This window comes from Globicephala melas, chromosome 2, assembly GCF_963455315.2.
Source record: "Globicephala melas chromosome 2, mGloMel1.2, whole genome shotgun sequence".
Classification (NCBI taxonomy): Eukaryota; Metazoa; Chordata; class Mammalia; order Artiodactyla; family Delphinidae; genus Globicephala; species Globicephala melas.
Window position 1 is genome coordinate 90015205 of NC_083315.2, and position 27415 is coordinate 90042619.

The following is a 27415-nucleotide window of genomic DNA, read 5'->3' on the forward strand; positions in this document are numbered from 1 at the left end:
GTTTTGATTTGCATTTCTCTAATAATCAGTGATGTTGAATATCTTTTCATGTGCCTGTTGGCCATTTGTATGTCTTCTTTGGAGAAATGTCTATTTAGGTCTTCTGCCCATTTTTGGATTGGGTTGTTGTTGGTTATTGTTTTTTGTTTTGATATTACGCTGTATGAGCTGTTTGTATGTTTTGGAAATTAATCCCTTGTTGGTCACATCATTCACAAATATTTTCTCCTGTTCCATAGGTTGTCTTTTCATTTTGTTTATGGTTTCCTTTGCTGTGCAAAAGCTTTTAAGTTTAATTAGGCCCCATTTGTTTATAATTTGCACTCTTTTTGCCTCTGTCACATGTCTCTAGTTTCTGGGGGAAGTTCTGCTCTGTCCTTAGTCGTCTTCTTTCTCTTTCAAATAGGTGACCCTTTCTCACTGCTGTCTATTAGAAAAGATGACTGTGTTAGTTTTTTCTTAAGGACAAGATGAGTTGTTTTTTTTTTAATTTTTTACAGATATTTAGCTTAAGAAGCCTGGCTGAAGTATTAAAGCTATAAACTGCATGTAGGTTTTCTTATTTGGTATTGAATTTTCCTTCCTCATGGTTGTAGAGTTTCTTGTACTACTGCCTTTTCTCTGGGCTCTCCGCTTCCTTTAGGTGTGTTTGACACCTAATATACTTTTGCCTTGGTCATGCCCATTTGTTGGTTTGTAATGGAATTCATGATACCTTATCAAGATTTAGTTTGTGGAGATGAATGGTGGAATCATATATCTCAACTCCCCCAATACTGACAAAAAGAGATTTCATTTGCTGATCTGACTCCTGTGTCTTAGATGGAGTTAAGGGTCTTTGTCAGTCTTCAGAAACCGTAGACACTGGAAACAACTTTCTTCTGTGTTGGTGAAATGGAAGTATTTTCCGTTTCTGATATCTGAAGCTGATGAAGTTGTAAATTGTAGTGTTGTTTCTTTTTCTTCCTGGTTAAGAGAACAGAATTTTACCAGAGGGTTTTCAAAGTCATTTTGAGTGGCCACTCTCTGTCTTATTTCTTTTTATTCAAGTTAATTTTTAAAAAGTTGTATATTTTAAATATTACTGATACAAATGAATATCTTGGAGAACAGTCATATCTGGCATGAAATACTGTTTCATTGTTAGGAGATTTATTTATGATTTTTGTTAGGCTTGCCTTCATCATTTGGAGTAATATTTTTAAAGTAACAAAACATTTCATTTTTTAAAATTAGAGGCTAGTTTTTAAAAAGTCACTGAATTTAATTCTGAATTAAAGCAAAGGAATAGAAATACTAGTGTGTTCATGGTTTATTTAGAGTTACTACTGGGTTACGTTATACTTTGTATTTTAGAAAACACCATTTGTGTACTTCAATAAAAAGGATATATAGGTTACAAGTTTGAGATTAACAGATACACACTACTATATTTAAAATAGATAAACCAAAAGGACCTACTTTATAGTACAGGGAACTATATTCAATATCTTGTAAAAAGCTATAATGGAAAAGAGTTTGAGAAAGTATAGATGTACATGAAACTGAATCACTTTGCTGTATACCTAAAACTAACACAACATTGTAAATCAACTATATTTCAGTAAAAAGAAAAATTATATATAGGGATACTGTGTTAAAAGGCAACAGATAGTCATTTAAGGAATATTCTTTTCAGTGATGATGTTCTAGGGTTATTTTGTTCATGACAGTCTTTCCTGAGGGTTGGGAAAACAGAGCCTGGGATGGAGTAGATGAAGGTGCCTGTGCCTCTCAATGAATTCCTCATTGAGAATTCAAAGGTTGGCATATGCTGTAATCATTCATATGTAGGGGAAAATCATATCTTGGCCTAGAGAAATCTAATTTCTAAAAATACTACAGGGCCAGCATTTTCAGTGTGCATTATTGTATGCTCCATAGTATATTAAAAACAAAAATGCTGGGTCCCTAAATACAGCCTTGCAATTATAACCAAAAGCTTACAGTGTTGAATACTAAGTAGATCAGAGAAATTCATAACCAGCAAAATCGGGTAGTTTGAACAGCTTGATCAGTAATTTGGCTGCCAGTAGAATGACTTCTCTAAAATATCACTTATCAGACTTAATTATGGCGGGAATTATAATGCAGCTTTCATATTTTTCACTCATGTATACATTAAATTGTATTCTAAAAGTGTCACAATTTTGTGATAACAGTGTATTTTGTGTTTAGATGTTTTACACAAAAAATGTGCATTAACGTATTTTAAGAAGAGCAGGTTCTTCTGCTTAGGGCTATAGGGCATCTTTGTGGGCTCTTAAACATTTCTGATTGTAGGCATGTATCTCCTGACCAAGCTGTGAGTACTGTAGATTTTAATAGTTGTGTGTGTGTTCTTAACATAGCAACATAAATAGAATATATCAATTAAAGCATTATCAGCTAGAGTAATATAGGTATATCTTGAGTCACAGAATAGATGACTTTCTAAAAAAACTGATTGTAAATGGAAGAGTTTTTAAATGAACTATTCATGAAAATCTGTAGCAAATCCTGTTGTTAAATGAAAAATCATATGTAAAGTAATACATAACTCAACCTAGTTTTCATGGTAAAGGTGTTGTATAACCAGCTAGGTAAGATAACTCTTTCTGGAATAGCAGACAAAAGCCAGTGGTTTATCTAAGGGCATAAGCTCCATCGGAAGTTGCTGACAGGGGTCAAAGACAGCCTGCTTTGTTTGCAAGAGGTCCTGGGCCTCGAAATGCTTTGGGGGCCAAAAAGAGACTGACAGTAAATGTAAGGACTCTCAACTCTACTGAAAGGGAAAAATCTTGGGAAAATGGAGATTTATTTCCATGTTTAAAGAGACAGCTGAGAACAATTAGGTAGTCTTAAAAAATGGTGGGAAAAGCAAGTTTTGGGAAATCTGTATTTGAGAAGAAAACCTCCAAAAGTAATATTTAAAAATCAGAAGGGAAAATTTATACACTAATCCTGTATTCTCTCCAGGCATGAAAGGGCCTGTAGCTGCTATATACAAGGCAATAGGCAAAAGACTGAATATTATATTCCACCTCTGCATGTGTTTCAGTAATGATAGTATTTTTTTTCTATAACATGAAAGGAGTATTAGTACTATATATAAATAGGGAAATAGCTATAGTTACCATATTTTTAAAAAGTATATTCAGGGCTTCACTGGTGGCGCAGTGGTTGAGAGTCCGCCTGCCGATGCAGGGGACACGGGTTCGTATCCCGGTCCGGGAAGATCCCACATGCCACGGAGCGGCTGGGCCCGTGAGCCATGGCCGCTGAGCCTGCGCGTCTGGAGCCTGTGCTCCGCAACGGGAGAGGCCGCAGCAGTGAGAGGCCCGCGTACCACAAAAAAAAAAAAAAAAAAAAGTATACTCAGATAGTCTAAATTTGGTATTATCAGAAATTATATACAAATAGTTACCATATTTTTGGCTAAAAAAATTCCACATTTTGTCATTGTGTTGTATTGGAACTCACATATTTTGATGAGTTGTCTCAAGCAAGGGTCTCTAGAAATCTGCTGCTGTCAAGTAAACCCCTATAAAATCTGACACAGCAGGTCCTGGAGTGCCTTCATATTACACCTACATTTACTTGGAGGAGATGTGTGCTTGAATATTTTCAGGATAACTGTTCTCAGCAGCTCTCTGCCAGCCCCTTTCCCTCCTTTCAACTCTATTTTCTTAGGAACTTCATTTCTCTCAACTCCCCCTTCTACATGATGATCTTAGGTCTCAGGGATTTTTTAAAAAAGGGGTCTTTTCTACTCAAAATATTTTTGGGGGATTCTAGTTCCAAAGGAATCATTTGGTTAAAGGTAATTTTCCTGTAGGGTCTGGAGGAATGGAGGAGAATCTAAGGGACCATTTTATATTTTCTTTTTTTAATTTAATTTTATTTTTTTTGTGGTACGCGGGCCTCTCACTGCCGCGGCCTCTCCCGTTGCGGAGCACAGGCTCCGGACGCACAGGCTCAGCGGCCATGGCTCACGGGACCAGCCGTTCCGCGGCATATGGAATCTTCCCGGACCGGGGCACAAACCCGTGTCCCCTGTATCGGCAGGCGGACTCTCAACCACTGCGCCACCAGGGAAGCCCCATTTTATATTTTCTTGATGGAAGACAAAGGATGTAGAGTGTCCTGAAGGAGTACATGCAAGGTGAGTATAAGAAATGATTAAAGCCTTTCAGGAAGCCTGGAGTAATTGGAGTTGAAGAGAGTAAGTTCAAGTGTAACACAGAAGTAAGTGGTTTATTAGGTACATATGTTTTATACTTGTCAATTTCTATTGAATAAAATGAAAGCTGCCTCATCCAGGGCTCATGCATTTTCCACGTGAGTTCTCTGGCCATGATTACATGGAAGCACAGGAGACATCAAATAGAGCAATTTGAAGTAGTAAGTGATAGGGAGGAGTAGCCTAGGAGATCCTGAAATGGTATCGATCAAGGAACAACAGGGAGAGGAGAAACCTTTGAAGTAAAGGAGGCCTGTAGCAGCAGGTGAGTGTATGATGGAGTAGCACTTATTTAGTCGGCTTGGCAGAAGAGGAACTAGGGCATTAAGATCAGCACCTAGGAGGGAATCAGAAAAAGGGTGGGTAGAGGTGGAGTAAATGTAAAATCTGGATTATCAGACATGAACTATCTTGGGGAAATCAGTAAATTCCAGTTCTTTGCATTGTCCCAGCCTCTAAATATAATTGCACCTACAATTTGAACTCTTAACTCCCATATACATTTAAATTGATTCCTGGATTCTGATTGGGCAGTAAAGATACAGTTTATGCTCACTTTCAAATAGTGGAGCTGTTTTAAAAAAACAGGTTTTACACCAAATTAACTGTTCTCGTCATTACTATTATAATTTCCGTTGTGTTTGCCACCAAAAATAAAACTGGCTCTAACACACAAAAATCAAACACAAGAATTCTGAAATTCCTTTTAATTTGGCAGTGAGCAAGTCTGTATGCATGTGATTTTTCCCACTAGTCCTTGTGAGAACTTAATCAAATGAGTGATCTTCTATGTGTGAAAGAACTTTAAACTCAGAAGGATCCTCATACACAGTGTGGACTTCAAAGTTTTAGAGACTAAAAAAAAGATATTAATTGCATTATAACATTAATTTCCTCTTAATTGAGAAATCACTCAGCATGAGACTTATGTTTAAACAGCTGTATAAACTAAGTCATGGTCAATTCTGTTTAGTGCATTCATTCTCTTGCTGCACGAGGTGTGCTTTCTCAGTGCAAACAATTTAATTTATTCTAACAGTTGTCCTAGTAGTTAAGTAAATTATTCCCCCTTTTTAATGAAGAGTTGCTTATCTATTATTGATTGGCAATAGAGTTTCTAGTCACTTTACTTGATTAGAAGATTGAACTGTTAATTGATATTAGCATCAGATTTCTTAGAACAGAGGATAAATAGGATCAGTGTTCTGCTTTGTTGAACATGGACTTTCAGTGACTTAACTACAAATTTGAAGTTAAATCTTATTAGTACTATGCCTCATTAAATAGAATGCCTCAGAGAGAGAGGACTTGGAATGGATATCATTGTCACCCATAAAATACTCAATAAATATCTCTTATATGCTAGGCACTAGGCCAAGTACAGAGGATGAAGAATGAAGAAGAAAGTCAGGGCCACCAGGATCCAGGTGTCTGGGGAAGAGAGCATTGTTGCTGTACGCTCCTTCTTGGACCATTGTCAGTAATGCAGATACTCTTCTCTGCTGAGCATTTTTCTTAATCCAGTGCACCTAGGCAGTCCATACCAGTTGCTTGGCAGTGAAACCTGTCGGCCCGTTTGTCTACTTATTATTATATTGAAAAGTCCAATTGGTAAAGACAGATTTATTAGGAAAAAATTACAAATTAAGGAGTTAATTGGATTGAAAAATGCCGAAAGATATTAAACCTTTGGTCTTTGCTTCAGTTGGAATGATTCATTGATTTTCAGAAATATCTGAGTTTAGATAAAAGCAAACTCAGAAAGCAATTTCTCACTTTGGAAAAACTTTAATTTCTAAATTAGCAGTAATAGGAGTCACTAGAAGAAATTAGAAATATTTGTTTAATCTTTGCATGGGGAGAGATTTCTAAGCATAAAGATAATGGAAGAAATAAAAAAGAAAGAGATCAGGGCTTCCCTGGTGGCGCAGTGGTAGAGAGTCCGCCTGCTGATGCAGGGAACACGGGTTCGTGCCCCAGTCCGGGAGGATCCACATGCCACGGAGCGGCTGGGCCCGTGAGCCATGGCCGCTGAGCCTGTGCGTCCGGAGCCTGTGCTCCACAATGGGAGAGGCCACAGCAGTGAGAGGCCCGCGTACTGCAAAGAAAAAAATAAAAGAAAGAGATCAAAAGATATATCACATGAAAATTAAAATTTTCTTCATGTCAGAGACATCAAAAACAAAAGCTAAAAGGTAAGCAAAAATTCAGGAGAAAACTTTGTAGCTAATATGGTAAAAGATTTATATCCTTAGTAATAATAATAAAAACTCCACATATAAACACTAAAAAATAACCCAATAGCTCAATGGGGAAAATGCCACAAAGTGGACAGTGCAGTTGGGAATTACAGTTGGCTAATAAACATGTGAAAAATGTTTACTTCACCTTCATTCATAAGCAAAAAACTATAAATTAAAATGAGATGCCAGGTATTATGATTTAAGTTAGCAAAAACTAAAAAATAATTCTCAATTATGGTAAGAATACACTGAGTAAAAGTTTAAATTGGTGCAGTCTTTTTTGAAAAGATTGGCAAGTTTATTCCTAGGTCACTCTCCCAAGGAAATGATTAAAAATACAGGAAAATAATATTTATACTAAGGTGTTCATTAGAACATTATTTATAAGAGTGAAAAAATTAAACTTATATATAAAATAGAAGAATGGTTAAGTAAATTATGGTATGTCAGAAGATAGAATAATAGAGTTAATCATGTATACAAGGATCTGATAATTTGAAAGATAATTTTATAAAAATTTAAATGTGTATTATAATCTGAACTATAGAAAAATATCAAAAGATACACTAATTTCCTGTGACTGCTGTTGTTACCACAAACTTGGTGGTTTAAAACAACAAGCATTTATTCTCTCATAGTTCTGGAGGCCAGAGGTCCAAAATTAGTATCACTGTGCTGAAATCAAGGTGTTGACAAGGCTGTATCTCCCTCCAGAGGCTCTAGGGGAGAATCTGTTCCTTGCCTCTGCCAGCTTCTCGAGGCTGCAGGCATTCCTTAGCTTGTGGCTGCATCACTACAGTCTCATTTATGCTGCCTTCTCTTCTGTGTGTAACCTCTCTTGCCTCTGTTGTATAAAGACACTTGTGATTGCATTTAGGGCCCACCTGGATAATTCAAAATGATCTCCTGAATTTAGTTTAACTTAATCAATCTTATAAAGACCTTTTCCAAATAAAGTAACATTTTCAGGGATTAGAAATGATATCTTTGGGGGCAATTATTCAGCCTATTACAGAAGGTTATACATCAAAATTTTGATGGTTATTATCTCTGGGTGTTGTGATTATGGAGGATTTAAATTTTATATCTTATATCCTTGTCTTCCAGGAAGACTCAGGGAAGTAATATTAACTCCATGAGCTTCTCTCAAACTGTATCAGATATGATTTAAACCTTTTTGAAATCTTTGACTATCAGGTCACTCTGCTTGGAGGTTCAGAAGGGATTTAAAACATTAGAAATATGACTTTTTTCCCCTTCAGTTTTATGATGGTTATTTGATTTAGAAGTTGTACCCTATCAGGACAGATAAACAGAACTCCATTATTATTTGTCCTCCTATGGATTACTTTTCAAAGACTTTTAACCACTAAACTATATTTACTAATAATTAAATTTTCCCATTTTAATTAATGAAGGACATATATACATGCCAACTAGAATTTCTGATCATTATGAATAGCCAAATACAAAGAAATCTTGAGTCAATATAGAATTTTCACTGGGCTATTTGAAATATTGAAAATACCTCATAGATTATCACTATTATTCTCTTTACTGGTAGTGGCTTTAATGGACATCTTTATTCCTAAATGTTCTGAGAACTCTGGGTTGGGAGCACCCGTAGAATTTATTTCTTAAAATATTTTAAATAAATATTTTAAGTTATTCTTCTCTTAGGGAAGTGTAGTATGACTATAATCTACAAAATTAATCATTGAATCAAAAGTTAAACTTGTAGATTCCTCCATCATCTTTGATAAAACCATCTCTGCTTTTGTCAGTGTCAGTGTCCTTTTGGACATCGTTCAGAATTTGTTTTTATATTATTAGCTACCCCAATCTACCTTTCATCTTCAACTCACTTTCTACTTTGCTTAAACTGTCTTCTAACTTTAGAAAGAAGCAAGTGTTCCATTTCATTTTGATGGACAGATAGCAATGTGGTGAAATTTTAAGATGTAAAGACAAGAAAGCTTAGCTGTGTTTATAACTGTAGATGCAAATAAGATCTCATCTGTTCATTTCTGCTCAAATTTGGTAGTTCTTGAAGTATCTTCATTCATTTCCAGAGCCATGCTGGAGTTGGGTACCCCAGGTTGCTGGAAGGTTGAAATTATTCCCATCCAGCTGAAGATTTCTATCACTAACATTGCTGCAGTTGCTACTATTATGAAACCCTGTTATTCTCTACTCTTTTGAATTCCCCAAGTTCTTTCTTTAAGAAGTAAAGAAAATGAGGGGGAACTTGAATATTAGGTTTGAGACTATATAAAAAATGGTTAGCTTGTGGGGTAGAGAGTGGAGTTCAATTCCTTTGTTTACTTTGTTTTGTTAAAGGTCAAGGTGGCCTTTGATAAGTCACATATAACAAATATAAAACAAAATATAGCAAATACATGTTACATTTTACAGTAGAATTGTAACATGGCAGGAAGATTTCCTGCCTCAAGTAGTAAGTGTGATATAACCAAGTTCAAGATCTCATTTCTGCGGTTTATTGAATGCTGCAGTATCTAGCTTTCCCTGATTTTATACATATTGGATAATATCTCCATAATTTATCCAGAATAGTATTACTTCACCAATACTAGTTATTTTAAGTGAAATAAATTGACTTTCCTTAGTATGGGTATAAATATGTACCCTGATTACCTGGGGATTTTAATTTTATTATTTTTAACCTTAAATTACATTTAATTATGATCAATGTCTTTGACTGGAATCCATGTGCTTGGGAAATATGCTTGCAAAATGACCACAAAATAATAGGGTTAAGCAAATCTATAATTTTGAAAATCTCAAAAAGCATTCCAAGACATATTAGAATCTTGACAAGTCTTGACAAGGATGCTTATTTTTAGTATGACCAGAGGGAAGTAGAAGTGGAGAGGTCAGCGTTTATGTCCAAACCGCATCAGCAGAATTAGGGTTAGAATTCTTTGTTTCACATAGAAGTGTTAAGATTTTTTTTCTGAGCCAGTATTTCTTCTACATATTGAAACGTATATTAACTGTATCTGTTTTAATACTTAGGGGTCAAATGGATTGTAACAGCCTTAGGCCATATGTTCATAAACTTGAGAGTCATGAAAATAGATTAGGAGAATGCTTTTTCTCCTATAGGATGAATTACCACAAGATGAAAACAGCCTTGGAATTGCTGTCGAGTTAGGAACCTAGTTAATTTAAGAGAGAAGGTGTTACTGAAGTAACATTCTGCTTTTTATTGCATCCTGCTATAATGATACTGCTAGGCATAGGAGAAACAAAAATGTACATATATATATATTTGTTGAATTTTTTCCCCTGAAGAACTTTTCTTACAATTTTCTTGGAAATTGGGAGGGATGCTGTCTTTATTTTCATAAGTGCGCCAAAAGGAGATATTTGAAGAAAAAATATACATCTGAGCATATATCAGTTTTAAAAATAAAACGTTTTATGCTAGAGAATATACCATATTTCCTCTGTTTTGTCCTAAGATTCCAGCCATTTAAGCTTCCAGAAGGTAGAGTATAACTAATTTGATAAATTTCTATGTTTCAAAAAAGGTTGCTGTAGGAGAGAGCTCAGATATCCATCAACTGGTGAATGGATAACCAAACTGTGGAACAGCCATAAAATGGAATAGTACTCAGCAATAGAAAGGAACAAACCATTGATTTATGCAACAACATGATGAATTTCAAACGCGTTTTGCTAAGTAATAGAAGCCAGACACGAAAGGGTTTTGGACTATATAATTCTATGATACGACATTCTGGAAAGAGCAAAAATATAGGGACAGAAATCACATCAGTGATTATCAGGGGCTGGGGCCTAGGAGAAGGAATTGACTAAAAACGTACAAGGCAGCTTTTCTAGATGGTGGAAACATTCTGTATGTTCATTGTGATAGTGGTTATATGATTGTAACATTTGTCAAAGCACATTACTTAAAAAAGGTGAATTTTACTTTTTGTAAATTGTATTGTACTCCACTAAATCTGACCAAAAAAGTGTAAGGTATACCGAGAGGGTCCTCAACAAATATTAATTTACGGGAATTAGATTAATATCTGCTACCTGCCAGCCATTAGCCCATTGTATCAAAGTTCTTACTTGCAAGCAACAGAACTGACTTTGGCTGATTTTAACAGAAGAGAAATTTATTGATAAGACATTACACAGCTCAGAAAACTTATAGGGAGGATACAAAGCAGGTTTGGAAAATGGACAACAGCAAGGGAAGCTAGAGAGCACCCAGAACCAAGAATAACACTGTAGAGCCTGTCTGGAAAAGACACTGCTGTCTCTGTCTCTGATGCCACAACTTGCCCCACTGTCACCAAGGATACCGGAAACTAGGTACCAGTGTCACATTCCTGCCATTTCTGCCCCTGTACACTTGATATTGGTGCTGCAACTGTCTTAGCTGCCTGTGTCTGCCACCAGCATGTATTCTCTTTGGTCCCTCCTTCTTCACTGTCACAGCTTCAGAGTCAAGGTCCAGGGTAGAAGTGTTTGGGTGGCCAAGCCAGAGTCATATGCTGTATTCCAGCTGCAAGGAAGGCTAGGAAAGTGAGTGTCTGATGTTTTCAGTTTCTACAGTATCTCCCACCAAGACCCAGAAAGTTAGAAAGCAGTTATGCTGGGCAGAAAAATCCATTATTTCTATGCATCCATCAAAATATGAACTAAATTTTAAACTTTACTTTCTGTAGCCCTTATCCTGCTAGTGAATAGGCTAGCATTCTGTTAATTTTTATTATTGTATGATGCAGTTTATGATTGTCACAGTCGAGTTTCATATATGATCTTTGATCTTTAGGCTAATTTTTGAAAGACTTTTCTTTTTTTCTTAGAGCAGTTTTAGATTTATAGCAAAATTGAGAGGAAGGTAGAGGGATTTCCCATACACATGCATACCTTTCTCCATTATTAAGGCTGCTTTTTTTCTTTTAAAATTTTATTTATTGAGGCAACATTGGTTTGTAATATTATATTTCAACACTACAGCGTGCCTACCACCAAAAGTTTAGTTTCCATCTGTCACCATACTGTTGATCCCCTTTACCCATTTCTCTCACCTCCTAACCTCCCTTCCCCTCTGGTAACCAATACTCTGTTCTCTGTATCTATGTGTTTGTTTTTGTTTGTTCACTTATTTTCATTTATTTGTTTGTTTTTTATATTCCATGTACAAGTGAAATCACATGATATTTGTATTTTTCCATCTGATTTCTCTCAGCATAATACCCTCAAGCTTTATTCATATTGTCACAAGTGGCAAGATTTTATCTTTTTTATGGCTGAGTAGTGTTCTACTGTATATATATACCACATCTTTATTTTATTTTATTTTATTTTTTAACATCTTTATTGGAGTAAAATTGCTTTACAATGGTGTGTTAGTTTCTGCTTTATAACAAAGTGAATCAGTTATACATATGTTCCCATATCTCTTCCCTCTTGCATCTCCCTCCCTCCCACCCTCCCTATCCCACCCCTCTAGGTGGTCACAAAGCACCGAGGTGATCTCCCTGTGCTATGCGGCTGCTTCCCACTAGCTATCTATTTTATGTTTGGTAGTGTATATATGTCCATGCCACTCTCTCACTTTGTCCCAGCTTACCCTTCCCCCTCCCCGTATCCTCAACTCCATTCTCTAGTAGGTCTGCATCTTTATTCCCGTCTTGCCCCTAGGTTCTTCATGACCATTTTTTTTTTTTAGATTCCATATATATGTGTTAGCATATGGTATTTGTTTTTCTCTTTCTGACTTATTTCACTCTGTATGACAGTCTCTAGGTCCATCCACCTCACTACAAATAACTGTTTTGTTCCTTTTTATGACTGAGTAATGTTCCATTGATATATACCACATCTTATTTATCCATCATAAATGGATAAATTTATCCATTCATATGGTTGTTTCCATATCTTGGCTATTGTAAATAATGCTGCCATGAACATAGGGGTGCATATTTTTGAATATTTTTTTGTATTCTTCAGATAAATATCCAGAAGTGGAATAGCTGGGTCATATGGTAATTCTGTTCTTAATGTTTTGTGGAGTCTCCATATTGTTTTCCATAGTGGCTACTTCAGTTTACATTCCCACCAACAGTGCATGAAGGGACATTCCTTTTTCTCCACATCCTCACCAGCACTTATTTCTTGCTTTTTCAATAATGTAGGCTGATTTTAGTTTAAAGAATAATTCTGAATCTGCAAAGAATGACCAATAATATGTGCTTCAAACATGGTGAGTAGTCAGTAAATGTTGTTAAACAAATCCATAAAAGTTAGAAAAAGTATATTTTTCTATAACCAAAAAAGTGTGCTTAAAGATACAAAAATAATCAGTACACAAAGAGAGTGTACCGTGATCAAGTGCTGGAATCTCAGGCTAGATCATCATTTGGAAGTGCATTAGTAGACTATTATATCAGACGATGAAATGAGAAAAATCTTGGACTTGTCTTCTCGCAATCTGCTAAGATGACCACCACATACATGCACTAGTAAGGAAGGATGTTCCGGGAAACCAAAGAAAACATGATGGGGGTGGGTAGACATTGTGTGGAAGGAAGTGAGGCTGTAGAAATGAAAGGTAGAGAGGATAGTGAGGAGCAGGAGATAGAGAAGCCTCTTGTCTTGCTTTCCTAAGAGACGGTGCCCAGGTTAAGGAGCAGCATAAAATGGAGCATGCAGATTTGAAAGACTTCTTGCTGGAAGAAAGGCAGAGATAGAGAATGTGGGGTTAAAAATGGATAATGATGTCTGTCGACATTTAATTTGGCTCTTATGACATGAAGTGGAGGCACTTGACTAGGCAACCTTCAGGGCCTCTAATCAGCTGCACATTCACCCCATGCAACAAGAGAAGAGGCCTTGTTAAAAATCTTAGCACAGTGGAGAGGAGAGGGAGACAGCAGCTTTTGACCCTAACGTGAGACCCTGCAAAAGTTCTGTTCATGAGAAATTCATTTTCTTCTCTTTCAGATCTGGTTAAGAATGAACACTTGGATGTTTCACTTCATGTGGATTTAGTTAGCATCTTGGCAATCCTACTTTTTTTCTGAACAATGTGTTTGTTGTTAGTTTCATGATGTTGGTCATGTTTGTGCTTTGTAACTTATTGCTGTTTTCCCATATACAAATAGATCATTTATGCACTTTCTGAGGTCTTACCTTAATCCTGACTTTCTAAATGTTCTTAAATGTCCCAGATATATATCAGCACACTTTGTTTACTAGCATTTGCCTTTTAAAAAGTGAAATATAAAAGACATAATTTAGTTACCATACAATTCACCCTTTTACAGAGTACAGTTCACTGGTTTTTAGAATATTCACAAAGTTGTGTGTCTATTTCCACTTTATATTTTTATTTTCACCACCCCCAAAAGAAACCCTTTACCTATTAGCAGTTACTCCCCATTCCCTCCTATCACCAGCTCCTGGCAACCACTTATCTACTTTCCATCTCTATGAGTTTGCCTGTTTGGGAAATTTCATACAAATGGAATCATGTAGTATGTGGCCTTTTGTGAATGACTTCTTTTACTAGCAAAATGTTTCCAAAGTTCACCTGCTTGTAGCCTGTATCAGTACTTCATTTCTTTAAAAAAAAATTGTGGTAAAACATAAAAAATACAAATTTTATCATATTCACAATTTTTAAGTGTACAGTTCTGTGGCATTAGGTACATTCACATTGTTGTACTTCATTCCTTTTTATTGCTGAATAATATTCCATTGTATGGATATACTACATCTTGTTCATCTACTCATCGTTTGGCAGACACTGGATCGTTTCCACTTTTTGGCTATTATGTTCTGCTATGAACATTTGTGTACCAGAATTTACTTTCAATCTGAAATATTTCAATCATGGTGAAGAAGATTGAACTTTGGACTTGTATTTTAAGTGCATCTCTTAGACTGATGAGGTAATGTTAATGTATTCCTGGGCAATCACCTAACTTCTCTTGGTCTGAGAGCAAGTGCCATGCGGCATGTGGGATCTTAGCTCCCCAACCAGGGATCGAACCTGTGCCCCCTGCAGTGGAAGTGCAGAGTCCTAACCACTGGACCACCAGGGAATTCCTGGAAGTTGGCTTTTAGAAAAGAGGGAAAGAAAGGAGGGATGCTTGGGCAGCTGTAGACTGAAATTCGAAGTGAATCTTTGGGCTCCACACAGTTTCCTTCGTCTTTCTGTTGTCATCCCTTATTCTCTCATCGCCAGCGCTCTCTTGCCGCCTCATTACAAGAGTTTCATATGACCCCGCAATCTCACTACTGTGCATATACCCTGAGAAAACCATAATTCAAAAAGAGTCATGTACCAAAATGTTCATTGCAGCTCTATTTACAATAGCCTGGAGATGGAAACAACCTAAGTGCCCATCATCAGATGAATGGATAAAGAAGATGTGGCACATATATACAATGGAATGTTACTCAGCCATAAAAAGAAACGAAATTGGGCTATTTGTAATGAGGTGGATAGACCTAGAGTCTGTCATACAGAGTGAAGTAAGTCAGAAAGAGAAAAACAAATACCGTATGCTAACACATATATATGGAATTTAAGAAAAAGAATGTCATGAAGAACCTAGGGGTAAGACAGGAATAAAGACACAGACCTACTAGAGAATGGACTTGAGGATATGGGGAGGGGGAAGGGTGAGCTGTGACAAAGTGAGAGAGAGGCATGGACATACATACACTACCAAACTTAAGGTAGATAGCTAGTGGGAAGCAGCCACATAGCACAGGGAGATCAGCTCAGTGCTTTGTGACCACCTAGAGGGGTGGGATAGGGAGGGTGGGAGGGAGGGAGATGCTAGAGGGAAGAGATATGGGAACATATGTATATGTATAACTGATTCACTTTGTTATAAAGCAGAAACTAACACACCATTGTAAAGCAACTATACTCCAATAAAGATGTAAAAAAAAAAGAGTTCCCACTGCTCCTCCTCTTCCTCACTTTCCCTCGAAACTCTCCTCCAGTATGATTAATTGTCAGCTTCTTTCAACCACCTAAGTGACCAATAAACCTATTTTGCTTAGTTTGTTTGCTTTTGGTGGCAGGAGGTGTGTGTATATGTGTTTATTTGTTAACTTAAATGAAGGTGTAAATGATGGAAATGCTTTGTAATCTAAGGGAGAGATTTTGAGGCAGGACAGGTTTTCTTCATTCATACCACTCAACCTATTGCACCTGTTTACTGAAAAAAGACACTTCAAGTAGGGAAGGAAAAGAGGAGTCTGAGGTTCTTATAACCCTTTAAGAAAGTGTCTCTACCTAAAAATTCCAGGAAGGAATGGCAGAACGTGAGGCTCCTAAAGGTGACAGTTCATTACAAAGTCACAGAAAGCAGTCTCTCAGCTGAATCCCACTTCCAGAGAAAATAATCATTGTAGTGGAGAGTGTGTAGAAGGAGGGGAAGGTATGGTGGAGTAGAGGGCAGTTTTGGAGTTTGGGACATTTAAATAGAAGCAGAACTAGTTAAGATCAGTCCCATCTCTGATGGAGAAAGAAGTTGATCACCGTATGCCATCCCAGTGCCTTCCTGGAAATTACCAGTGGTAGTAAGTTATACAATCACTTATTGTTTGCTTAATTACCATGCATCACAGCAATGATTATGCATTGCAAAATTATTGTGTTTTATTTTATTAGAAAACTGTACATAACCTTTTTAGCTAGGCATGTTGCTCAGTTACTCTCAATAGAAAGCATTACTGGTGGGTAAGAGTATTGATATGCAGGTGAGACTTTGTGGTGCTCTTTAAGTCCTAACATGTTTTTTGGCAACATTTAACGAAGCAATGTGCTAGACCCTGAGGGTGTTACAGTGAAAGCCAAGGTCTTAGCCTAAACAGGCTTATGATTAGGTGGGTGAATATCAAATCGCCATAATAAACTGTGCTAAGTATTCAGAGGTATAGACAGGATACTTTGGGACACTTGGCTCAGCATGAGAGTGGTCAGGGTAGACTTTCTAGAGGAAGTAACAGTTGAACTGTCTTGAATAATAAGTAGGAGCTGTTTGGGCACAGAAATTGGGGGAGGGCTTCCCTGGTGGCACAGTGGTTAAGAATCTGCCTGCCAATGCAGGGGACAGGGGTTAAAGCCCTGGTCTGGGAAGATCCCACATGCCGCGGAGCAACTAAGCCCGTGCACCACAACTACTGAGCCTGCGCTCTAGAGCCCGCGAGCCACAACTACTGAGCCTGCGTGCCACAACTACTGAAGCCCGTGGGCCTAGAGCCTGTGCTCTGCAACGAGAGAAGCCACCGCAATGAGAAGCCCACGCACCACAACGAAGAGTAGCCCCCACTCGCGGCAACTAGAGAAAGCACAGGTGCAGCAATGAAGACCCAACGCAGCCAAAAATAAATAAAAAAAAAAGAAAAGAAAAGAAATTGGGGGAGCCGTGGGACATTACAGGTAGAAGGAATAGCATGGGCACAGGTAGAGGCGTCTTTGCCTACATGTGTTGCCAACTCAGGAAGGGACCAATAAGTATCCATGGGATGGTAAAGGAGATAAAAAACAATACATTTGATCCTGCTGACAAAGAGCACATGGTTTACTTACTAGAGATGTATTTATTCTTTTGTGCCACCAGGGTGTCCTTTAGCAAATTACCTGCCTCTTCCATTGTGCAATATGGTACGCTAGTGGCTTGATAAAATTAACACCCCCTCCACAAGTGAGCAATTTACTTTCTTCTTATAAAATCAGGGCTGGTAAATTGCTTTGTATTCTTTTAGCTGGTTATATAGGGGTTTTTTTTTACAAGTTGTATTTTTTTTTAAACAAAAATCCAAAGAGAATTTTATGGACAAAGAATCTTCAAACAAAATGCTTAGATATTCCTAGTTGTCATGAAAATGTGCTTAATTGGTGATGATGGATTTAATATTTAATAGTTTGAAAAGCTCCATTCAAACTTAAATGTCCAACAATAGGGGACTGATTGAATAAATCATGATATATTCTCAGATACTATTTAGCCTTAAGTATGAAGTTATGGAAGAATGTTATGACATAGATGCTCACCGTGTTGCTGAATGTCCAAGAGTGGTCTACAGATGGGTTAGTGAGTAACATGGTATCACTTTTCTAAAATGTGTATTAACTGGTAAGCTCCAGGCCTCAGTAGCCTGGAAGAATGAAACAGGTCCTTTTTATGTTCTCCCAATGATAATAACCCATCTTGCCCTTTCCTTCTTACCAACCTGTCAGATTCTGGTCTATCCTGTAATAGCTCCCAGTTATTTCTGAGAGTCCTAAATGTGCCATATGATTCGTCTTTGGCTCACCCTTGTTGATAGATGCTACCCTTGATGAGCCTCACTGAAGGTACTGCTGAGAACCTCACGGCCTTGACAGAGAAGCTGCCTCTATTCAGCATGAGTCTATCAAATCCCTTAATTCTGGTGTGCCAGAGAATTGCATGTTCTTTTCGGAGGTGGGGAAAAGTGGCTTCCTCCACAGAGCTGGGCTTTGTTGCAAAAGTCCACAGACCTACTTAAGAAATCCTGCAATTCCTCTAACTGCTGGTCTTCATCCTTTATTCACAAGGGTTCAGACTTGGAAGATCACAGCAGAAGTTACCGTGCTCCCCAGTCCACCTGCTTTTGCTCTCTTGGTGAATGGCATCATCATCTGCCTCCTTGTTCCAGTCAGAAACCTGAGGCATTCCAGACTCATCCCGATCGCTCACGTTTAGCCTCCAAATTTTCTTTATTCTTTTGTCTTTCAGTCTTGGAAATCTGTTAATCCTTTTTGTCTCCACTGCCTCTCCAGAGTTCAGGCCTTCATTTCTCATCTGGATTATATTAATAGCCTCCTAATCATTCATGAAGCTTCCAAGTCTTTCTCCTCTTCTGAGTTAGCTTCCACACTCCATTAGCATGGAACACATAGCCCTTTAGGGTCTAGCCTTGATACAGCTCCATCCTTTTCCCTGCCACTCAGTCTCTCTATAGATACCTTATTTGGTGTTTCTACTCTCTCAGACATGTGTGTCTTTTAAAAAATTTTTAATAAAATATATATAACATAAAATTTACCATTTTTAAATGTACAATTCAGTGGCATGAAGTACATTCACAATATTGTGTAACCATCACCACTGTCTATTTCCAGAACTCTTTCATCGTCCCAAACAGAACTGCTGTGTCTCTTTTGCCTCACTGCATGGCACGTGGGATCTTAGTTCCCCAACCAGGGATGGAACCCATGCTCACCGCAGTGGAAACGTGAAGTCCTTACCATGGCACCGCCAGAGAATTCCCTGAACTGCTGTGTCTTTTCCTCTAAGTAGAATGCCCTGAACTGCTGTGTCTTTTCCTCTAAGTAGAATGCCGTGTCCCCCCACTCCCACCCCTGTTCCTCCTAAGGATCTCTCCAGACTTGAATCAAATGCCACCTTGTCTGAGAAACTTTCCACGATTCTTTAGACTTGAGTTTGGTGTATGCTTTTTTGTCTTCCCATGCCACTCTGGACATATACCTATCATGACACATCTACAATATTATGATTGTTGGCTTATGAGGCTCTTTTCCACTAGACTTTGAGGTCTTTGAATGAAAAGTCTGACTTTGAATAAAGAGTCTTTTTTGTCTGCATCCTTAGCTTCTAGCATTGTGCCTGCTGTGAATAAACGATTGGACTCAGCTTCCTATCAGCTAGGCAAATTAACACTTGCTCACATGCTAGCATTGAATGAAAATCAGGTAGCAGGTCTAAAAGAAATTTCATAAATATAGGCTCTTTCTCCTTTTCATTAGATATTCATGGAAATTTGTTTTTGAGGGCTGCTTTGAGTATGTAATTTCTCAGGCAGTTAGACATAGTCTCCTATACTTATGATTTTAATGGGTGAGTGATGGGTTGAGTTAGGAGTATACAGTAACTGGGTAAGGGGGGATGAGAATTAGGGAGAGTAAAAATATTACAAAATGCTGAAAGTATAATATGTGTGGTCTTCAATATCCAGAATAGTGAGTTTCCAAGACTGCTTTTTGTCAGGTTATGAGGTATAAAAGAAGGAAATGGATGTCTTATTTTGGTGCTATTGGATGGAAAATCAGAGAGAAGACACTGGAATGAGTCAAGGTACTAGGCAGGGTTTAAGGGCACAGCAATTTCTTTTTTTCCTTCTGTCCAGTTTTTTTTTCCGAGAACAGGAAAATAGATAGGGACAATTCTTAAAAGACAGAGCCACTACTAATTCTGTTATGGCGTCCCTAGCTTCTCATGGTAGTAGTTCAACGTTTCACTTCTGGTTATACCTCACCCTGATGTGAGATGCTTTGTCAGAAGGAGTGGGACAGAGGCTCCAGAATTCCTAGAATAAGGGTTTCCCTGGTGGCGCAGTGGTTGAGAATCTGCCTACTAATGCAGGGGACACGGGTTCGAGCCCTGGTCTGGGAGGATCCCACATGCCGCAGAGCAACTAGGCCCGTGAGCCACAACTACTGAGCCTGTGTGTCTGGAGCCTGTGCTCCGCAGCAAGAGAGACCGCGATAGTGAGAGGCCTGCGCACTGCGATGAAGAGTGGCCCCCGCTTGCCACAACTAGAGAGAGCCCTCGCACAGAAACGAAGACCCAACACAGCAAAAAAATTAATTAATTAATAAAACTCCTACCCCTGACATCTTAAAAAGAAAAATTCCTGGAATAAAACTTAGATATGTGGATCTGTCATTCATGCACTTTTATTTCACTTCCTTTTGCCTTAAATTGAGTGGAGTAAAATGCTAAGTATACCATTTAAAATCCTGTTCAGCCAGCTGCTCAGCTAGAAAGGTCAATCTTCATCACTCCATTTACACTGAACAAACATATTTGTGGCAGCAAGAGAAGAGATCTGAATCAAGAAAAAAAAAATGAAGTCCAGTAGAGTGATTCAATTGTCTAATCAAGCATCTGACTTGAACATAATTTGAAGGGCCCTTGAAGTTTCTTTTTTTTAAAGGCTTGAAATCAGAAATTTGCAACTGACACAACATGAGTCATGCAGATCTGATTGAGGTTCCTGCGTTTTCTTTTTCTTTCAACTCTTGAGTTGTACTCTTTCATTTTCTTTCCTGTTTGGAGTCCAGTGGAAAAAGGAAATGAGTAATTTAAAGTGAAATTATATGGTACATTTGCATATTGTAGAACTAGTGGTATTTTGGATTTGCAATTTATGATATAAATGACTTTGCAGTAGTTGTTTTTCACACAATACGTTTAGAAATTTCTGTTTCAGCACATTGAAAAAGTAGTGCCTTGGTAGTGTGACTTACCTGTTTAGGACTTTTTAAGTCATTATTGTTACTTAGATTCTTTTTTTTTCTTTTTTAGCTCTCTAACTTAAATACCGATAAAACAACCTGATTGTCGTTGTAAAATGCCTGCGTCTAAGAATTTAGCCTAATTCACCCACTAGTAATTTAGGGCCACATTGTGCATTGATGTAACTGAATGTCTTTTGCTGTCCAAATATGTCATTTAAAAAGTAAGTAACAACTCAGAAGAAGGGTGTTCAACATGGATCCTTTCTTCTAGCATGCTTAGCAAAAGCATTTGGTTTAAGGATGTTCTGTATTTTCTGAACAAAGCTGATGTTGTAATTTTGTTGATTTATTTATCTGAAAGTGTGTATAATTTAGACGAAATGCTTTTCAAGAAAGAAAGCATGTAGGCATTGCTGCCTGCAGGGTACTATAGTGATACTAATAATTTAAACATCTATTAGGACTTTGATATAATCAAATGATCCACAGTTATTTAAAGAGGAGTAATTCTGAAGATTTAGTCCTTAATGTGAGGGAACCTCATAGATCACAAATATAGAATATGTCTTACACTGATGCTGATGGATTATTCTTGAACATTTGGCCAGTGGGGAGTGCTTTGGATCCTTTAAGTGTTTGTTGACATGAACTGTGTTTTGTAAATAGAGGTTGAGGATGGGGACTTCTGAAGAAAGGAGGCTTCATGCAGAGACTTAGGAATGAAACGTATCTGAAGGCATTTGAATTCAGCTCAACATAAAAATAATGTGTGCAAAAATTATTGTGTATGTTTAACATGATGTAGAAGATGTAATCATAATGACATTTTAAAATTTGAGAATAGAATGAAAAGTTGATCTCTGTCCCATCCCTGACCTCTCGTCTCCCAGCTTGCTTTCTCAGTGGCAGCTGATGTTACTAGTTTCTTGCATATCTAGAAGTGTCAATTTAAAAGGTGTTTTCCCAGTGTTTATCACAGTGCCAAACAAAATCCCATTTTCATATTTCCAAATAGCAGGGGAAGAATGTGACTTAGCTTCAGAAGCGAGAGCCTACCTGGGGCATATAGGTATTCTTCAACTTTAATACATTATGTGTTACTGGAAACACATATAAAAGTCAAATGTGTGAACCTCAAAGGAAAGTTTGAGTGCCAAAGCTACTACAAAATCCTGAACTTTGTGCTTACTTTTTTTTTGCGGTACGCGGGCCTCTCACTGCCGTGGCCTCTCCCGTTGCGGAGCACAGGCTCCGGATGCGCAGGCTCAGCGGCCATGGCTCACGGGCCCAGCCGCTCCGCGGCATGTGGGATCCTCCCGGACCGGGGCATGAACCCGTGTCCCCTGCATCGGCAGGCGGACCCCCAACCACTGCGCCACCAGGGAAGCCCCGTGCTTACTTTTTAAAGAACAATCTTTGATGACCCATATTTACAGTTTAAAAAATTATTTGTACATGTACTTTTTGTTTTGTTTTGTTTTTGCAGTTGGGCATTTAGTTGACTGGTTTTTGTCCATTGAGACAAAACATGGTCTTTTTCAGTACACTTAAGGTTTTCATCTTTGCCTCAGTGGTTCTGCCTTTATGATAGTATACTGTTTATCATTACTATCAGCTCTTTTTTTCTCCTTTCCTTTGGAGAACTTTCTGCATATTTCATTACACTCCTTACTGCATCTAGACAATGGTCACTGTAAAAAAGTGGGGGAGGGATCAAGTTAGTGAATTTAAAAAATTTAACCTTTTGAGACCATAGAATGTTATTATGGATGCAGGTTTAGGGATATTTTAAAATTGAGAAGATAATTCTAGGTCAGAGTTTCCCAAACATGTTGACCATGGAACATTTTAAAATGTAAAAATGAAATATATGAGATGTATAATTAATGCATGGATTGACATATAGCAAAACTATTTTACAGAGGAGTTAGTTATTGCAAGAAATGATCAGAATTTGAATCTTTTGCTGTTTTCTTTGTTATAAATATATAGTGTTAATCCACAACCAAAAATTTTAATTAAGAACAAAAAGAATTAAAATATTGCAAGATAAAAATATTTTATAGTTTTTTTTTTTGGTTTTGAAATATAACCTAAAAACCACATTAAAAATGAAAAGAGTATTTTTGTATTTTATACATATCCACTGTTTACTCTTAGGAACCATGTTGCTCAGTCTGATTCTCATAGCAGATGTAGCATCAAACCTATTCATTAATTTTGTTGGGAGTGTTTTCTTTTTGTAAAATTTATTTTCTTTTATTTTTTGTGGGAATCTTAGTTGCAGTGCGCGGGGTCTTCATTGAGACATGCGGGCTTCTCTCTAGTTGTGGTGCACAGGTATTTTTCTCTCTAGTTGTGGTGCGTGGGCTCCAGGGAGCATGGGCTCTGTAGTTTGTGGCACGCAGGCTCTCTCACTGAGGCGTGCGACTTCAGTAGTTGTGGCGCGCAGGCTTAGTTGTCCCGTGGCATGTGGGATCTTAGTTCCCCGACCAGGGCTCGAACCCGCGTCCCCTGCATTGGAAGGTGGATTCTTTACCACTGGACCACCAGGGAAATCCCGAGAGTGTTTTCTTACAGCATAAGAACATTTCAGAAGAGATTTTTATAACAAAGGGGAGAACATGAACTGCAGGTTTACAATCATCTACTGCTCTTGAAGTATGCAGCTCTGAAAATCATAAATTGTTTCATGTTGGACAGCTCACCTTCCAATTTTTTAGAAACCAAGTGCTATGATTATTACTTTCACATTGAAGGGGTCTGGCTTTTTGCTCGCTTGGGTCATCATGTATGGATTATGAACTAGCCATAGGTCTGTGGGGAATAACTAAGAGTGGTATAAATATTCAATGTAATAAATAAAATATCACAAATATATGCTGAAACAAAATGACAGGATTCACAACATAGACCAGCATTTATTTAATTGGCAATACATGTTCTGTGTAACTGTTTGTTGGAAAATACTCTGGGTAAATGACAGGTCAAACTTTCTTGGCATTGTCAGGTATTTTGCTATTGTGTACCATTTCTTTTTCTCCCTCACATTTTAAAAATAAACTTTTAAACCAAAGTACAGTATTTTTTATACATATATATTTATATAGGAAAATACAAATAATAAATATATAACTAGATGAGTTATCACAAAGTAAACATATCCATGTAACTAGCACCCAGATCAAGAAACAAAATATTACCAGTACCCTGAGAAGCCTTCCTCATGACTCATCCTTCTCCCCCATTACTGCCTTTTTTCCTACCAAAAGGTCATCGCTATCATAATTTCTAATAACACATCACTTTAGCCCATTTTAAATTATTTTATTATGTGTTCTTTTGTATCTGTTTTTATCCTCAATGTAATATTAGTCCAATTTATCTATGTTGTATATGTCTGTAGTTTATCTTAATTACTGTGTTGTATTGCAGTGTATAATATACCATAGTTTTCTATGGACTTTTGGGATATTCTCTTTTTAGAGCTATTACAAATAATCCTGCTATGAATATTCTTATACATATTTTTTGGTGTGTATACATGGTATATATATCTAGGAGTAGAATTGCTAGGTCATACAGTATATTTATATTCAACTTTAATAGATCCTACCAAAGCTTTCCTATGTGGCTTTACAATTTAAGTTCTTTTCAGTGGTGTATGTCTGCTACACTACATTCTCACCAACACATGTTATTATCCATCTTTTATTTTAGTTGTTCTGGTAGGTCTGTGGTGGTGTCTCATGTTCGTGTTAATTTTATGTTTCTCTGATACCTAATAAAATCGGACATCTTTTCATATGTTTATGGATGTCTTTTTAGTGAAGAATCTGTTCAAATACCTATTTTTCTTTTTACATATAGCTTTACTGAGGCATAATTCACATACTACACTATTCACACATTTAAAGGGTACAATTCAGTGACTTTTAGTATATTCACAGAGTTGTATATCCATCACCACATCAATTTTAGAATGTTTTCATTGTGCGAAAAAGAATTGCTCTCCTTAGCTGTCACTACCCAACCCCTCCACTCAGGACTCTCTTCCCTGACCCACTGGGCCCGTGGCAACCACTAATCTACATTCTGTCTCTATAGATTTGCCTATTCTGGACATTTCATCTAAATGGAATCATACAATATGAAGTCCTTTGTGACAGGCTTCTTTCACTTAACATAATGATTTCAAGGTTCCTCCATATTTCAGCATGTATCCAGTACTTCATACATTTTTATTCCTGAATAATATTCTGTTGTATGGATATGCCACATTTTATTTACACTTTTCATCAGAAGGTGGGCATTTTGGTTGTTTCTGCTTTTTGGCATAATTATGAGTAATGCTGCCATGAACATTTGTGCATCAGTTTTTGTGTGCTAGCATATGTTTTTATTTCTCTTGGGTTATGTATTGTTTCTTAAAGATTTGTGTACTGTGTAAAGGTGTTTACCGTTTTGCCTAGATATATATTTAAAATAAATTTAAAAATAAACATTGCTAACATCTATTATGTTGAACACACATTTTTGTGGAATACGATTGTTCCAAGGAGCACGGTTTGAGAAAGATTTCTAAGTGGTCGTGCTCTTCAGTATGATGGGATGTGAGGACAAGGGTGTGAGCCAGGAATCCGAGAGTAGTAAGTACCAAGTATTGGACTCTCATTTCACAGAAGATATTTTAGTTTGGATTTCATTGTTGAAGGAACTGTAGTCAATACTGTGTGTTATTATCTTCTCTTGGAATGGGATAGAGGGTAAATAAGGATTTTATAGAGTCCAGAAGATCTAAGAAACAGCCCTTTAAAACAATTAGGAAAGAGATGTGTGATTTCTAGAATTTTTCTGTGAGGTATTTAGGGCTTTTCATCTTTCAAAGTTGTCATAAATTTATAGAATTTGCTTCATAGAGGCCTTTTCTATAATGCATCAGAGTATGAATTATCAGAATTTCAATGTCAAATAGAAAAGACATTGTATAGTGGTTGCAATAAAGGCTTTATCCATAAAGTGTTGCCTGTTTTGCAATGAAAACAGTTCACTAAAACTTAATTAGCAGTATATACCAAGCAATTTTCACTCAGAAGCATCTTATAAATCTGCTCTGATTATAAATCATAAATACTGTTTTACACTATTGAGTATGATTAAAACCCAAATTAATCTCAAAGAAAAAGCTTTGGTTCCCTAAGTAGCCAAACATGTAAGCAGATAAAGAAGTAACGTGGTGATTAGGGAAAACTAAAAACTTGTGTACTGTATTGGTTGGTCTGTTCTTAACACCTGTTTTCTAAGTCATGTTAAAAGACAAAGTTATTTCAAGTTAAGTTCACATCATAGTGAAAATTCAATTCCATTCCCATTGTGCAAAATCATAATGTATTAATTTTTTACATGGTAATAGAGCATTAAATTTTAAGTTGCCATTTCCGTATGGTAAACTTCTTTAGTATGATGTATTTTTTTTCTAATAGAGATGATTGAAATGAAAGACAAGGAGCCAATTATATTTTATTAGTGGCCAAATGTGTTCACTAAATTCCATGTGTTAAATATTGAACTTTCTCATTCAGTTTGGCAGAATTATCCTTGGTAACCATGTGTCCCTGCGGCTTATTAAACATAATTGAACCGCTAGTGTGGGATCAGAACTGTAACTGTGAGTAACATGCTGACGAATCCCAGACTCTAAGCAGTGACTTTTAGGGTTGGGTTTCTTAGAACTGAAGTCCTGTTCAGATAAGTTTTACACTGAAATGGACTTCACTCCCAAATTTTGTGTTTTGTAGTGTATGTTTCATCTATGTTTCCACTTACCTTTCCTGCCAAACCTTATTCTAAACCCTTACCAGCAATTAAGCCCTGGTAGTTTTAGTGATATAAGAACACCACGTTTATGAAACTCTTGTTCTAGCAAATGCAATAGTGGAAAGTAATATACTAATTGAAACAGCGATTTTAAAGAGATGCTGGATTTTTTTTTAGCATCTTTATTGGGGTATAATTGCTTTACAATGATGTGTTAGTTTCTGCTTTATAACAAAGTGAATCAGTTATACATATACATATGTTCCCCTATCTCTTCCCTCTTGTGTCTCCCTCCCTCCCACCCTCCCTATTCCACCCCTCCAGGCGGTCACAAAGCACCGAGCTGATATCCCTGTGCTATGCGGCTGCTTCCCACTAGCTATCTACCTTACGTTAGTTAGTGTATATATGTCCATGCCTCTCTCTCGCTTTGTCACAGCTCACCCTTCCCCCTCCCCATAGAGATGCTGGATTTTACAGAGTTAAGTGCTAATGAGCACCCAAGGTGATGGTGCCATAACGGATGATCATTTCTCATTCCCACCTTAGCCTATGGTGAGTAGTTGGTGCGCTCAGTTCTGTACAGCTATCTGCCAGCTCTCTGATGGCCTGGAGCATTAGGACCGCAGGACAGATGTTTGCAGGAGGCCTTTATGGGTAGGTCTATGAACCAAAATCAGTAGTGAAGCAGCAAAAACAGAGAAGTAAACTGCTGTAGTTTATATATCTTCGTGGGAGTCTACTCCAGATATTTTTATTGTAAATCTTAGTAAACTGAAAAGAGTAAGAGTTTTCTGC

The 27415-nt window shown here is 37.3% G+C and overlaps 1 protein-coding gene and 1 non-coding gene across 4 annotated transcripts in view; one reads left to right on the top strand and one right to left on the bottom strand.

Annotated features, from left to right (window-relative positions):
* Positions 1-27415, top strand: part of FRMD5 (FERM domain containing 5) — a 340406-nt gene that overhangs the window by 21953 nt on the left and 291038 nt on the right. The gene's annotated exons all lie outside the window — the stretch shown is intronic.
* Positions 14525-14597, bottom strand: TRNAG-UCC (transfer RNA glycine (anticodon UCC)). The gene has a single exon. It is a non-coding gene; the product is annotated as a tRNA-Gly (tRNA).